General features: G+C 38.1%; 1 protein-coding gene across 2 annotated transcripts in view; it reads right to left on the reverse strand.

The window, feature by feature from the left end:
- The window catches only part of TMTC2 (transmembrane O-mannosyltransferase targeting cadherins 2), a 236895-nt gene that overhangs the window by 154809 nt on the left and 65584 nt on the right, over window positions 1-16502 (reverse strand). Inside the window, exon 1 of one of the 2 annotated variants that reach the window (XM_082280657.1) lies at window positions 92-190. The exons of the other annotated variant lie outside the window; for it this stretch is intronic. The gene's annotated coding sequence lies outside the window, so the exon portion shown is untranslated. Of the gene's footprint in view, window positions 1-91; window positions 191-16502 lie in introns of those variants that run through there. 2 annotated transcript variants of the gene reach the window in all.

A 16502-nucleotide genomic window follows, 5' to 3' on the forward strand; every position in this document is an offset into this window, starting at 1 on the left:
ATGAGATTGCTTTAACTACTGTGAACTTGGAATGTTGTAGAGGTCAACATCTACTAGATGAGTAACAAAAAGAAGCTAGCATCTTCATTACCTGAAAAATTCATTGCAGTAGAAAAAGAAGTTCCCATAACAGATCCCTGGTATCTTCTCCTTCCTCCCCACCACCAGTTTCTGATAACAATATGATGCTGATTGGTTTTCACCTGTGCTGGAAAAATTCCTGGGTTTTAAAGCATGAAAGGCCAGCTTAAATAAATACACATGCTACAGCTTCTAACTGCTATCTACAACCTACATAACCATTACCAACATGAGAAATATTTTATCTATTCAAGGAATCAAATAAAGAAGAATATTTATCAACCTTGCAGTAAACAGTACAGAAAGTGGAGAAAAACATCACTTTTGGACAGCACTGCCAATTCTTTGACAGAAGAAATGGGTCTGGATGAAATGACAAACATTTTTATACACCATGTCCCATCTTCTTGTCAGTCATCCTCCACCTGGCTATGCTTCCCAACAGAGAGGTTAAACACTCCATTATGCCTTATTTACAAATAAAATTTTTAACCCTCTAACAAGATAATTTACTCAATGCCAATATTAAATAGTCTCCCATCGTCATAGTTTAACCATAACTGGCAACTCACTTAAAATTTACATGGGCTACTAAAACCAGGTGAACTTACATAATGATAGATATATAAATGTAACTACTTTGAATCATAGAATATTCTGAGTTGGAAGAGACTCACAAGGATCACTGAGTCCATCTCCTGGCCCTGCACAACACAACTCCCAAAAATTACACCACATTCCCGAGAGCATTGTCCAAATGTTTCTTGAACTCTATCAGGCTTGGTGCTGTGACCACCTCCATGGAGAGTGCCTTTCGGTTCTTGACCAAACCCCTGGGGAAAGAAACTTTTCCCAACAACCAAACTAAAGCTCCCTTGACACAGCTTCATGTCATTCCCTCGGCTCCTGTTACTAGTCACCACAGAGAAGAGATCAGTGTCAGCCCCTGTGCTGCCCCTCATGAGGAATCTGTAGACCACATTGAGGTCTCCCCCTCAGTCTCCTCTTCTCCAGGCTGAATAAACCAAGCGACCTCAGCTGCTACTCATGCAACTTTCCCTCCAGGCCAGGATTCCTGTGACGCGCCTTTGGACGCTCTCTAGTAACTTTATATCTTTATGTTGTGGTGCACAAAACTGCACACAGGACTCAAGGCGAGCACCTGCGGCTGGAACAACAAACGCAAGATTTCTATTAATACTTGTGAAACCAGAAAGTATTTCAATTGTTCTGTGTGGGTATATAGAGGTATTACTGCTCTTTTCCATCATGCCTCCAGCAGGGAGATCAGTAAATGTACTGGAAGTCTGTGCAGAAACATACCTAAATTTAAACTTCTCACAGCTGTGTAATAAGGAGCTTCATTTAACAAGCTGATCTGAAGCTACACTAAACAGTTCACATTTTCAAATCAACATCAGAAATAAAAATAACATACTTTGAATATGCACACACAAAATCAGTAGGAAATCAGCTCAATTCTCTTTGCTACCACTTCCAGATAACAAAAATAGGACCTTCTATAATCTGCAGAAGTTGATACATTTCAGAGTTCAAATGGCTGGTACTACTACAGCAGTGTCGAAGCTTGATGCAAAATGAACAAAGAAAAGGGTTCCTGGCATTCACATTTCACTTAAATCTCCAGTTCCAGATGCTTGGCTTCAACACTAACACTGAAAGCATCTTCATTGACTTGAAAGGCTTCATTTCAGAGCATCATTTCTGTTCTTAAGACTTTAGTAGCAACTTTAACCACCAGTGAGTTTTATATTCATAGAAGGCAACAGCAGTCAGTCAGATGTTGGTTTGCGGGCCCATACCTGAAAAGACACCTGAACACATGCTGGGTCCTGCCATCACCACTCAGACAAGCCATGCACAACACTACCTGTTCCCAACAGCAATGCTATTTATGCACCTGATTTCTACAGCCTAAATCTGTCCACCACATCTGGTAGGATCCATTTTATTGGCACCTCCAAATCTCCAGGGTCTTCTCACATTTGCGTACAAATCATTGTCTGTCGGAAAGAACACTATTAACTATAGCAAAGACAGAGGGCCAAAACTGGCAAATATCAACACTGAATATAGTCCGTTTCATTTCAGAGTAAGATTTCCCTTTAGAAAAAGACAAAGATAGCTAATTTAAGCAATTTGAAAATAAAGAGTGATTATCACAGTTTAATGGCAATTAGACCACTCCTAGAACACTATAGCTAGAATACTCCCCCCAACACTACATTACACTACTTTCCACTGTAATTCCACAAGAAAATAAAATACTTGAAAAACTGAATATATTAGAACCCCAAAAGCTAGTTGTTCTGTGATAAAGTTTTTCTGTTATTAAGCTAAAAATAAATCCACTTTACAATTATTGTTTTTAAAAAAAAAAAAAGTATTTTAAAATCTCCAAGGAGACCTTGCCTTTTCATGCAAGTATTTTATTTTTATTAAAGTTGATTGAGTAATGCTGCTATCCTTCTAGTAGCAATGGTTTAGTGCCCTTGCCCCAGGCTTTTTGCAAGACCTGCCCCAAAGAGACAAGTCAAAAAATCTTCAGACTCCTTTATTGAAGCAGTTTATCTATCCTCAGTCAATTTTTACTTCACTCAGTTTCCTTTTAAAAATACCAACAACAGGCATGGAACAAAGCAGCAAGTAACCAGAGGAGATAAATAAAACCCCTATGAGTTACAAACAGAAAGAACGATGTAAGCAACACTTTATCACACAACAGTACAGCAATCCTTCCTTTCTCTAAGTTTTCAGATCTTCAGGATTCTTGAATGCAAGAATGAAAACCCAAGACCAAGAATATAATAATTACAATAACAACACATGAAAAAAATTATCACGATTCTTTAAAATATCTAATCACAATGATGTGCCTAGGGGCAGAACTGCCCACTTGGTATCAGATTTTATTAATTAAGGTTCTGTCACAAACAGTAAAACTATTCAATTTGTTGCCGGTTCACTGCTTAAATGATATGTGCGGTACATTTTGTTAGGGAGATGTGTAATACGGTTGTCCCTTGACACCAGCTGATTGCTGCAGTTTCAGGTCACACTGAACCATCTGAAGAGGAGGAAATTGTGTCTCCATGTCCCAGAGAGCAACAGAAACCTCTCAAGCGGCAGGAGCTTTCGTAGCTGGCTTTGCCGAAGACATTACCTCTGCGATATAAGGAAACACTGCTTAGAGGCCGGGCACCCATCATTACTATTTGCCATGCTCACATCAAGCAAAGGCGATACAGCGCTAGGCTTGGTGGGAACACTACTCAGATTACCAGAATTTTAATGCCCATTAAAATCACTGAAATACACAGAGAAATTCTCTAAGATGTAACTTCAAAAAACTTCTTGACCCATAATTACTTCTCTGTAGAAAAACACTTTAAAAAAATATTTACTGTGCTGCAATGATGAGTACTACAAAGACTGTGAGGAGCTCAAATGCTATGATGATGTAGAAAGGAGAATTCCATTTCAAATGCAAGAAGTGAAGACAGAACAAGCACTAACTTGCTTCACAAATACAAATAGCCCTTCCTTTTTCCCTCACGTATTTTCATTGGAAGACATTAGTTTGATGAAATGCAGAGGGATTACATGAATAATGGCAAGAGTACGAGCAATACTGCTAAGACATTACACGCTTTTCTCCTGTTGAAAAGAAAAATAACAGCTCAGTGTCTGGGCCTCCACTCAAGCTCTGCACTGAAGGCACTCATCCCTGTAGAGGATTCCATTTGGGAATTTTCTTTATTCTGTTGTGGAAAGAGAGGAATAAAATCATTATGTAAGCAAAGAGAATAGTCCTGGAAGAAAAATATTAAATGCTAGTATTTCCATTCAACAACGTTTCAGGGCAGACAAATTGAAAAGACATGTAAAAAAAGAGTTATTAAGATTACATGGAAGTCCATATCTGGATCTTGCTTCACTGATGAAAATGGGATTTTGACAATGAATTAGCTTCAGAAAGATCTGGATTTTTCTGAATAGCCTAGCAATTTGAAAAATGGAAGTTCAGCAATGAATCAGTTGGCTTTGCAAACAATCACATTTCATGCCAGATTCTCCCTTCAAAGACTTCTTCTGTCCTTGTAGCACATAAAGTAATTTATAGGCTTTAAGAATACCATATAGAGTGCAGGATTTGCTGCTCTGTGCCTATGACTATGACCAATACAATAACAAAATATCATTCAGTAGGTTAGCCATGAATTTCTTTAAAATCTGGTACACTCGATAGAAGTTTGGAAGTGGTTGCTACTGAGCATATACACCCAGTGTCTGCCCTGTATGTACAGAATTCTTTATTTACACATATATACTTTATTTGTAAATACTGGATTGCACAGTACTCATAATACCAAAACATGACTTTTATTTTTAGAAAAACAAATCTTGCTTGTCCCTTTCCATAGACAACTATCTGAAATGCTCATGTTTCACCACATACTAGAAATAACTTGAAGTCTGCAATTACCAAACCAGCATTTTTATGGCCCCCCAAGTGAGATGGCAAATGAAAATCTTTTCAAGCACGAAAACAAGATGCGTGCATTTTTCGTGATATTCAAAGACTGTATGGAAAAAGCAGGACGAGGAAGGCAAAGCCTATCCAGTTAAGAAAGTTAGAAGTACAGAAAGCAATACAGAGTGCATGCAGATAACAGCATAATTTAACAATCTACATTTGTAAGCAGAAACTATCAGTACTAGCACCCTTAATTTCTCATAAGTTTTTTAAATAATTAGCTTGAATTATGCCTGTTACACTTTTGAAAATTCCTGCTTTGTTTTCTTAAACTTTTGCTGAAGTTTATTCCCTACTTCTCTATTCAGACTGTGGAAGAAGTGGCAGCTCAGTACCTTCTGAATAAGCAGCAAAGACATGTCTGTTCAATTCCTTCCTAGGTTAGCTGAAAAGGACTTTTACTCAAGTGATTTTATACAAAAGCAGATGTCCACACTTCTTAGAAGTCTCATGTAAAAGTCTAACACATCATTCCATGGAAGCCGCATCCAGGGAAAAAGGCATCTATTCACACAACAAACACACACTTATGCATGGGTTCACAACACAACCCATGCAGAATTGTGAGGCTGTTCTGCCAAAGGCAAATTAGACCCTTTGAAAGGGAATGCCTACTTTATGAAGCTGGTACTGAAAGTCTGTTTCTTTTAACACATTTTCCAAAGAGTAACAGAACCCCTCTGTCCCTCCCACATTTCTGGACAATACACCAATAGATCAGTGAAGGTCACAGATCTGTGAATCAGCTGTGTTTGATATGAGGTGGAAGCAAGGCTGTGCATCCAGTGTCTGAAACATTTGGACCACAGCAGGAGATCATGCAGCAAGGGCCAAAAGAGTAAGCTTACGCTGAGCACATAAGACATAACAGGTCTGTAAAAGTAATGACTTCCAGCCTTCAAGAAATACTCTGTGGCATTCCAAATCAATATAGCAGCCAGCTCTTTGCCTACCCTGACCTCTAAGATGTCATCCTCTAACAAATGACCCAGATGACTATTATGCTGCCTTTTTTTTTTTATGATTATGAGAATACAGAATTACTTTTTGGCCAAAAAGGCTGATTTAGGTGTGAATGAACATATCCTATTGAGAACTTCCAGCAGAAACAAAAGTACAAAGCAAATTTTACAGCAACAGCCAGTGAACAACAGCAGACAAGGACTATACAGAAAGCATGTCCATCCTGGAAGCTTGTAACAGCCGAACAAATGAAAGAAGTGCTGTGCCACCCCCCAGCACACACACCTCCCCAGTTCAAGATATGTCAGCATCTACTTGGAGCCACATATACCCAATTATCTTCCTTCGACAAGGACTGTCCAGACAATCATAAAGACCTGCATGGCCACTTTCCCTGCTAGCACCAAACTATAAAAGGTGAGGGAGGAAAAAAAACCAGGAACCACGAATTAAGTCTTAAATAAAGGAAGAAGGTGAGAGAAATTCATTTGTTTGTAGTTGTGCTGAACGAAAAACAAGAATTAAAATCACTTCCACATGTTAAGCAGTGAGGATGTGCCTGTCCAGAATGACCTGGTAGCCCAGACAGCATTCTCATGCTCAGCATCTGCATTTCCCAAACCTGCTGCTAAGCTCCAACCACAATGCAGAAGAAACAATTTACACAACCCTTCTCTAGCTTTACCTCTTGGGTCTTCTGAAGGAGCATTTGAAAGCATCAACACTTAACATCTGCATCTTCCATGCACATGCACCTACCTGAACAACCACCCCTTAAGCATCAGCGAGCCCCTGAGGCAAGCCCCCTTCTTGACTGCACTCACAGGACAAAGATGTCCATCTGTCACCTCTGAGTGCAGAAGAGCAGCAGTCCAGGAAAAATAGTAAGGACTTGGGTTTGCACTAATCTCTTTGTCGATTTGAATTAATCTCTTCAGTACAAGGTCTTTCTCTTGGGTGTGGTCACATCAGATGCTAGACAACAAAGTCTGTTCTTAACTGTAACCCCTCACAACTCCAGAGCAAGTACAAGTGACAACAGACCTCTCTATTTCCCTCACAGTTATTGAGAACAAGGTTGGGTGTTTTCAGCTGGAATGTCGTACCTCAGCTGGGAGGAGGCAAGGGAGGGTGACAAGGAACAACTTCAAGCTTTAAGACATTTAAGGCATTAATTCTTGTGTAGAAGAACAGCTATGTATCACTGCAAATAGCATATCAAGACAAAAAGCAGCAGCATTCATTATTAATCAACACAATCTGCTATGAATTACTTTGTTACCTCAAACACTCTAAATAAATGGTATTAGCTGAGCATTTCCCAAAGGAACAGACCCTACAAAGAATGAAGCAAATGAAGCCAAAGGACAAGGTCTCCAGCTTCCCAGCAGCCTTCCAACACTGAAATTTACTACCAGGTTATAAATAGAACTAACCCCACCACCACCACCCCCAAAGCTATTTTTCCCCATACTCTTCAGGGAGGAATCCATCATAATATTTAGTACAAAATCATTATTCTTCTGCTTTTAAAGTACTTCTGTAAGAAAAAACCCCAAGCTTTAAGTGATCCACACACTTGTATCCCTATACATACACATGTAATTAGTGCCACAATGCATTTAAATAACTAAACACAAGGATACACCCAAGTACACCAGCACATGATCTTGTTACAGATCCATCCTCCATTCATCCACATGATCTTTTTTCCTAATTAGAAAAGTTCAACCCACTACAATAATCTAAATAACATAAGATGAGAAATTCAAGTATGCAACACATGCATCATGCTTTAAAATACCAATGGTCTACCCCAAAACAATCAAAATTTCTAAATATTAAACCAGTAAGGGGTTTGCATATGGCAACATTTAGTCTATGCATGCATACAAATCCTTTGATAGCAAAGCTCTTGTTCATGGTCCCACCAATGTGGAAGTTTACATTACATTAGAATAGACTGAAGACAGAATAATGATGGTTTTCAATTTCCACTGACAGTGGAAATGCCCCAAAATGTTTTAGACAAAGGTAAAATAAACCCAGCTTTGCTTTCCTACACACCAGCTATAAAACTTACTACATCTATGCTTGCTGCTAAACAGAAAAGTTTTTCTTCCTAAAAATTGCAACTCGGCTAAAACAAGCAAACAGCTTACTTAGCTCTCACATTTGAGAGAATCAGGAGGAAGTGTGAAATGGGGCAATGAGCTCAAAATAAAAAACAGCAACTATGTTAACTGTTGAAAGGAGTGAAAAACTGAGAAAATAAATTCAAAGCCAAATGGATGATACCACAGAAGAGAAATACTACATGAAAGAAACACTGTAATAACACCAAATTAATAAAATATACTATTTTAGAGTTTATAATATGCTAAATTAATTATGGTGTGTAGGAAGAAAGGGGCTTCTTTATTCAGAAAGTTTAAAATCCTGTAAATTACTTTCAGGGTGCAATTTTCAGTAACAAAACGTATATGCTGTACAAAAAGAAGTAACTGGAAAAAAACCCTAAACCTATGTAGATATGATTTCACTTCCTTTGCTAGTGGGCATCAGAACAAGAGCACACCAGTGCTACAATTTCACTGGAAAATATCTAGCTGCATCATTCATTACCACACACCATCAACCCAAATTATGGTTTTGTGCTAAAACCCTCTTTTATTGAAGGGTAAGCTGTAGCATACTTAAAAGTGAAAAATATCTGGATGTTGAGGACCGTGAGGTTGATTCTACATGGAGATATAAAGCATTTTGATGAGCATTACAGGGATGAAAAGAAGTACAGCCCTTACAAATGAAATATTGCCTCCCTCTGCAGCCAGAATTCTTTGGGAGATTTAAGAAAACAGTGGGCAAGGAAGCAGCCCTGAATGTAGGTTACATGTCCTACATCAGAGGCGGTTTAAAAAACAAACAAAACAAAACACAGCCCTGGTAACCGCAGAGTGAGTAGTAAAGTCCTGTCACAGCCTGACAGCCAGCCAACAGGTAGGAAGCAAAGCAGTATTAATAAACGACAGACTCCAAGCACAGAAAGAAGTTAACAGCGGTGTGCCCTGGGGAGCTGTACTTACACTGCTCCATGTACTTATTAATGACCTAGAGGAGATGGAAAAAATGCTGATGGCAGGAAATTATTTAGGTTAGTCAAGATGAAACAGCACTGTGCGAAGTTCCCAAGCAGCCTAGCAAAACTAAGCTGGAGGTAAATCTTCCTGCATATTTAAATAAAGCCTGTGTACCTTCATGAAAGACAAACTGCATATACACTTCTAGGTTTACAGTTTATCTCTCAAAAATCTGTTCACTACCACGGCTAGTGCAAGTAAGATAGTCAATCTTGTTTTAATTTGCATAAAGTGATAGTGACCATTTATGTTGATCAAAATTCTGAAACAAGAATTCAATGAAAGAAGAACCAGATCTTCTAATACTTTCAAACAAAGCTAAATACAATAGAAGATTAAAATAGAAAAATACATGCATTATAATACTAATAAGTAAACTAAAGGTTTGCTTTCATCCTAACAAATTCAACTTCGGTGTTTTCTTCCAAAAAGTCAGTGAATCTCCAGAACCGCACACTGGTTTTGATAAAAAGCTCAGGAGATTCAATGCTGCCATGTAAGGATATAATTAAAAGAAAATGCTACATTTAAAACAAGACAGCTAGAACAAAGGCATAAACCTCATGACAGGCTCAAAATATATTTTTAACACCCATTGGAATGTCTTTAGAAAGAGCCAAAAAAGCACCTCTGCTGTTCTCATTTTATTAAACTATTGAAAAACAGGTGTAGGAGCAAGTAACAAGAGAAGTAACAGTGAAAATAAAGTTTGCTGGGTTAAATCCAATAGTACGAATTATTGCCAACTCTGAAGCACTGCAGAAAGCCCTCAAAATATTTTGCAGGCAATTCATTACATGAAAATTATTTAATTAGTAAATCCTAACATATTCTATAGATGTACATTTAGTCAAGCAGAACATATCCTGAGTGTACCTATTTAGAAAGTAATGGACTTGGACCTAGCTATTGCCCATGAAAAAGAAAAAAAAAAAAAAACCTCAGAAGTTATTAAATATACATAAGCTTGTGTTTTAATGCTGATTTATTACAAATTTCAAGTGGAATATAAAGGTATTTTTAAAAAAATCAAATCTCATGCTATATACTTGTGCACGCCCCCAATTATTTATTTATTTATTTATTTAGAGAGCCCATGCTCTCTTTGTTTTTCTCTTCTTAAAAAGGAAACTAGAAATCATACAGAGATAAAAAAGATCAACTTATTTCATATAAGGAGCAGCTCAACAGACTGAGAACTTTCAAATTGGAAAAAAATACCACAAAAAAGTCACAGAACAGCTATGTGTAGACATTTGGTGGTATGTAGGAAGTGAAATACAAAGTGAGGTTTTTGCTTTATTCTAACACACACTAATAATACAGGTATTCAGTGCAGATCCAAAATGCAGATTCTTGGTATTAAGGTTCCAAGAAAGTCTCACTGTGTTTTCCTCTGCTCTCATTCACACCTTTACTCACTTGCTGTTCACTCCTGTGAACAAAATAGTAAGATGGATAAGCAATTTGATCTAGAATGACCATTCATACATTCTTATTAGCGAGAAAAAAAGCTTATGATTGAAGAACACTGGGAAAATTACTAAAGAAATGACAACTTGGAGGTTAAAATTTGTACGAGCTAGCATTAAAAAACAATAAACTGCTTCATACAACATCCTTTCTGGGCTTTAAGTGCTATAAAAGTCAAATGCTGCTGACAATTAGCATCACAGAACTTACTCTCCTTAACTTAAAAAGCTTATTAATAATTTTAAACATAGTCATACAAAAGGCATCGTAAATGACAACTTGAAGGCACCAGCAGTTCAGCAAAACATTCAGGTTTAGAGATTTGGTATGAAAGAAAAGGTTCTGTTACACCTCAAATTTGACTCTTCTTTGCCTTGCATCGTATAGTCACTTTTACCAATAGCAGAAGTGTTGGTAGAAGAGCCAACAGAAAGTCCAAAACACTGCCAAATTAGAGCATAGTGACTTATATCTGCCCTGCAATAGTCTGAATAGCTGCAGAGTAATTGAGCATTAAGACCTGATTTACTGTGAGAAAAAGGGGATAGAAAATGCCCAATTATTTAATGACCTTTTCTGACCCCACTCCACCGGAGAAATACATAAATAAATAAAACATTCAGGATGCAACACAAATAACAAAACAATGCTCTTAAACAAAACTAGTCGGAGAAGAGAGCTCTCTAATTTAGAGGAAAATTAAAAAGAATAGATTTCTCTGTAGAAGCAAGAGAGTGAAGTATGTGGAATTAACTCTTGAAGGATATTGACTCCAGCAGTCTGGTAAGAGTAGCAGCAGAGATAACACCATCCATAGTTATAGCAAAATAGAATTACAAAGGGTATCGACACTTAAGTTCTAGGATTTTTTTAAACCCCTAGGCAGCCTAATTTTATATTTTTATAATTTTTTTATATAAATACATATTTATATATTTATATAGTCTAATTTTAATATTTATATATTATAAAATCAGGTGTTCTCACACTTGTTTTTCTATAACTTTACTCACTTTTAGAGGAAAAATATTCCAGTACATTTCCCACATAAGATCACAAAGTTTTAAACAAACTTTTAAGGTACCCCTTACATCAAATGGCATCAGCATACCAGTTTTGAAATCAACATTAAGAAGTATTTCATGTTTTACCAAAATGTTCAGGTAATAGTTCAAAGAGTCACAGATTCTAAGCAGAGAAGACTCTAACTGCCTTTTTCTTTAATAAAGTAAAAATGAACCTGTTTGGAAGTAAAGTAACATTCAGGAAGCTATCTGTAAACCAGAGAGTGATGAAGGGGTGAAAACCTTGATGCTGCTTTAGTAAGAGAAAAGCAGTGCTGTGATTAAAAACACCTGAAGAGATCTTATGTGTCATGACATTTTTCTATATTACAGGTCTTCCTCTTGTTCACTTAATAATAAGGTATCTTATAACTATAGTCACAGACAAGGTGCATGCCAAATACATCAGCCAAAGCACTCTTTTTTAAAAATGACTGGACAAGGTTTCCTGTTTAAGAGCAATTTGGGGCTGTGATAGGATCACAGAAATCTCAGCAGTAATCATAGCAAAGACACTGGAAATAAAATGCATGCACACATGAAATCCACGTTCCTACATTACAAACCACAGATACATGCGCTAAAAAGCTTTTACTCCTGTAATTTTTCTTCTATGGGTAATTTTTCAGTCTGATGACCAACCAAGATGACTCAACACAATCCACTTCTCTAAATATTCAAGCATACCAACAAACATTTAACACAATAGCTCTGTTCACACATAAAACAGCGTAACAGTTCAGATAAAATTATGGAGAAGATTATCCTGGAAGGTACTGACAAACATCTGAAGGACTAAACAGTCATGTGCCACAGCCAGCATGGCTTCATGAGGGCAAAGTCCTTCTTGTCAAAATTATTTCCTCGTATGACAAGGTGACCCATCCAGTTGATCAAGGAAAGCCAGCTGATGTAATCTTTTTGGATTTCAGTAAAGCTTTCGATTCCATCTCTCACTTCTGGACAAAGTGTCCAGCCCACAGCTGGATAAACACATCATGTGATGCATGAACAACTGGATAACAGGTCAGGCACAGAGAGTTATAGTGAATGGGGTGACATCAGACTGGTAACCTGTCACCAGTGGGGTTCCACAGGACTCCATCCTTGGCCCTGTGCTCTTCAACATTTTCATAAATGACTTGGACACAGGACTGGAAGGAATACTAGGTTTGCAGAAGACCCTAAATTGGGAAGAGCTGTTTAGTCCCACAAAGGCAGGGAGGCCCTGAAGAAAGACCTTGACAAATACGAAGTTGAACAAGGGGATGTGCCAGATTCTGCAACTGGGATGGGGCAACCCTGGATGTACGGACAGACTGGGGAATAAGACACTGAAAGCAGTGCTGCAGAAAGGGACCTGGGGGTCCTGGTCGATGGCAAGTTGAACATGAGCCAGCAGTGCCCTGGCAGCCAGGAGGGCCAACCCTGTCCTGGGTGCATCAGGCACAGCATCGCCAGCCGGGCAAGGGAGGGGATTGTCCGGCTCTGCTCTGCACTGGGGCAGCCTCACCTCAAGTGCTGGGGGCAGTTTTGGGTGCCACAACAAAAAAAGGGTATAAAGGTATTAGAGAGCATCCAGAGAAGGGCTATCAAGATGGGGATGTGTCTGGAGAGAAAGCCATATGAGGAGTGGCTGAGGTCACCTGGGCTGTTCAGCCTGAAGAAGAGGAAGCTGAGGGGAGACCTCATCACGGTCTATAGCTTCCTCACAAGGGGAAGACCAGGGGCAGGCACTGATCTCTTCTCACTGGTGACCAGTGACAGGACCTGAGGGAATGGCCTGAAGTTGTGTCAGGAGATACTTAGGTTGGATATTAGGAAAAGGTTTTTCAACTAGAACGTGGTCATGTACTGGAAGGGGCTCCCCAGGGAAGTGGTCACAGCACCCAGTCTGACAAGAGTTCAAGCATCTGGACAATGCTGTTTGGAACACAGTCTGATTCCCGGGATTTTCCTGCAGGGCCAGAGGTTTGACTGCAATGATCCTTGTGGGTCCCTTCCAACTCAGGATATTCTATGATTCTATGAATAACAATCACCCTTAGTGTACTGCATTGTATGTTTGTATTTGCAATTTTTAAAAATAGTCAGCAGAAAGTAAGTTTTCCATCTTAGCTGAGTCTTTTAGCACTGTCTAATCACTTCCAAATAATAAGGCCCACAGCTCCCAATTAAAAAGTGACTGTGCACAGTCCTTTTTGCTCACAAACTTCACTCAATAGAGCACTTAGGTCTCACTAACAAAATTTCTGGAATTAAAACTTGTCACATTTTTGAAGTTTTACAGACTATTTCCTTGACTAGACAAACTTTATACACCTGCAAATATGCATATAAAACTGTTTCAGCTGTTTTTGAGTACAGATTTATTATTACTCATTTGATAAATACAAAAAGAAATCTAACAAATTAGTTTTTGTGCCTTTGTTAACTCAAAATAGCTTGGATTTTAAAAATGGTCCTCAATTTATAATGGACTCATAAGCAAACTTATCTCATCATTCCTAACACTTACTACTCTAAACAAAAAAGGAAAAAAAAAAAAATCAAAAGCATCTGCAGCTTCTGAACACCACCATCATCAACCTTTCTCAAATTACGTAATAGTGATACAAAGAAAATGACAGAAAATTATAAGCAGAAGTTTTAGTTCATATGATTTCTAAGCCATCCTAGCTATCCAAGGACATACCTGTGAAGCTGATACTAACCTTACTGAGATGGATTTAGGCAACTCTGTTTTCTATCAAAGTATTTTACAATATAGTTACAGGATATTCTAGTAGATTGGTGCAATATAACAATGTTACACTAATTATTCAAAAACCAAAAATTCTATAGGCAAAATTCATAGTTTTAACAAAGTCCTGCACAACAAAGAAAGAACAGAAACAGGTCATTTGAGGGTAATTTATACATTGGTTTTGGTTCTATTTAGGCAGCTGCTGCAAAATATTCACGTTATTTTGTGAAACCCTGACACCCAATGCCTATTAGTTCTGTGCTACTTTTAGAAGAAATGCAAAGGCAGCCCAGCACACAAAAAGTCTTGCACTATTTGAATTTCCCACATAATAGTCTTTTATATAGCACTCTCTGTGTTTTGAATCAACAGCTACATTTAATAAAATTGAACCAGAATGTCAGCACAGACAGGCAAGACACCAGCATGCTCCTTTCTGAATGAGTTACCTAGCTAGTCAGAGAGCAGGCCAATGCTACAGTGTTTGAGCACTTGATACCTTAACCTCATTGCTTAATAACTACATAATGCACGTCGCATGGTAACTGCTCACAGTGCAGGCAGTCAGGGCAACTGGGAAAATGTGTTGCATCACTCTGTTTGGGACCACCAATGTGGTCTTTAGACAACATTCTGCTTTCAGGAGAACACAGCTGAAAACAGCTCTCTAATTAGCATCAGACAGGCACAAGCTTGAGCAGAAAGACAAGGGTCAACAGACTGAAGAGCAGGTCAAGCCACCAAAACTCTACGGGACAATACAGAAGCTACAGGGCAGCAAAGCTTCTCGACTGTGTAGACAATAAGCTATGCTAAAATCTCTAAACCCTCCTCCTCCCTCTCAACTGCCTTCCCCTTCCTAAAGGGGAAAGTAACATTAAATGGCTCTGTTGTTACTGTTACACGATCACTAATTTGCAGTTACAATTTCCTGAAAAAAAAACCCAAATAAGCAGAGGCCAAATCCAAACCACTTCCAGCCCAAAATGTTTCTATTATATATAAGGGCCCAATTAGCTGAGCATTAAGAAAGTACAAATATTCCCTCAAAAAATTTCACACTTCCCATTATATGGAGGATAGAGAATACACAGAAACACTTCTGTAAGGAATCAATTGTACCTATTCAACCACTGTTTTATTTACTTACAAGGACTGAGGCTTTAATAAAAAAAAATTTTTCAAAAAGATAGTAATTTAAGTTCAGAAGGTTTGTTTCTCAAAAGCAAAATTACTACTCATTGTTGCTCCCAAGTAAATGCTCCTCATCCCTGAAGAGACTCTCCTGTGAGATAACACACTCCAAACTTTAGGTGAGTGCTTGTTTCTCAAAGGTAGACATCTGACCATTTTCGACACCTGCTTTAAACGAGTCATGCCCAGATTGTCTATTTTCTCTGCTGGCTAGTCCAGAAACCTAGCTTAGATGCTAACATATATATTGAAGCTCTGTTGCTAGTAGATTTCCTTTTCTTTTCCAAATTTCATGTAAGATTGAGGTAAACACAACACTGTACGCTTTTGCTAAACTGTTACAATTAGGACATTTAATAAACTTCACATTTTCCTTAAACTTTGATGAATTGCTTGTCCTTTTTCAAAAATTCCCTGTGGAAAAATATTAAAAAAAAAAAAAAAGGGAAGCGGGAAAGTGTTGCCCTCATCAGAGGACTAAATTTACCTGCAGCTGCTTTGCTCAGGAACAAGCTGTCATCAGCCAGCAAGACCATCACTTTTCATTGCTTCCCTGGCATCAAGTCAAACTTGTCTAAGCCCAAAGGGCCAAACCTCAATATAATGCATAGCAAAGGCAGGAAATGGCAATGGGAAATGAGTGTATGATGGGGAGATGTGGAGGGCAAAAACCAGGTTTACACATGGGAGGAGAACGGAGCTAAGGCATTAGAAGAGCAAGGGGAGAGCCAAACCAATGAAGGGAAGAGGAATACAGGGCATCAAAAAAAACCTGAACGGGAAATGAAATTACATACCAAAGATACTATGAGTCCTGTTGTATTTGGTGTTTTGTAGTGATTATTATAAAATGTAGAATAAAAATTACCATCCACGTGTTAACTGGAGGGGGTCAAAAAAAAAAAAAAAAACAAACCAAAAGAAACCAACAAAGCACTTCCCGGGACTCCAATCTTCTCCTAATCAGTTAAGGAACTTTGGTGAAATGGGATGAATAAATAGTAAGACATCATGTAATTATTTTATTTAAGGAGGTATACACTGCACTGCTAATCCTGTAAGCCATGTACTTATAAACAAATGGGAAAACATTTTAGGTTAAAATGAAATAAAAGAATGTGTTTTTAAAAATACTTCCACATTTTGGGACGCTTCAGGAATTATCACTCAGTATGTTTTCCAAAATAATTAAGTGACTAAATGAGGAGACCACTAAAAATATGAGAGTAAGAATAAACAGGTGGTCACCACTCCAAAGACAGTAGAAGGATACACATGAACAG

This window comes from Coloeus monedula (assembly GCF_965178545.1).
Source record: "Coloeus monedula genome assembly, chromosome: 4".
Lineage (NCBI taxonomy): Eukaryota > Metazoa > Chordata > Aves > Passeriformes > Corvidae > Coloeus > Coloeus monedula.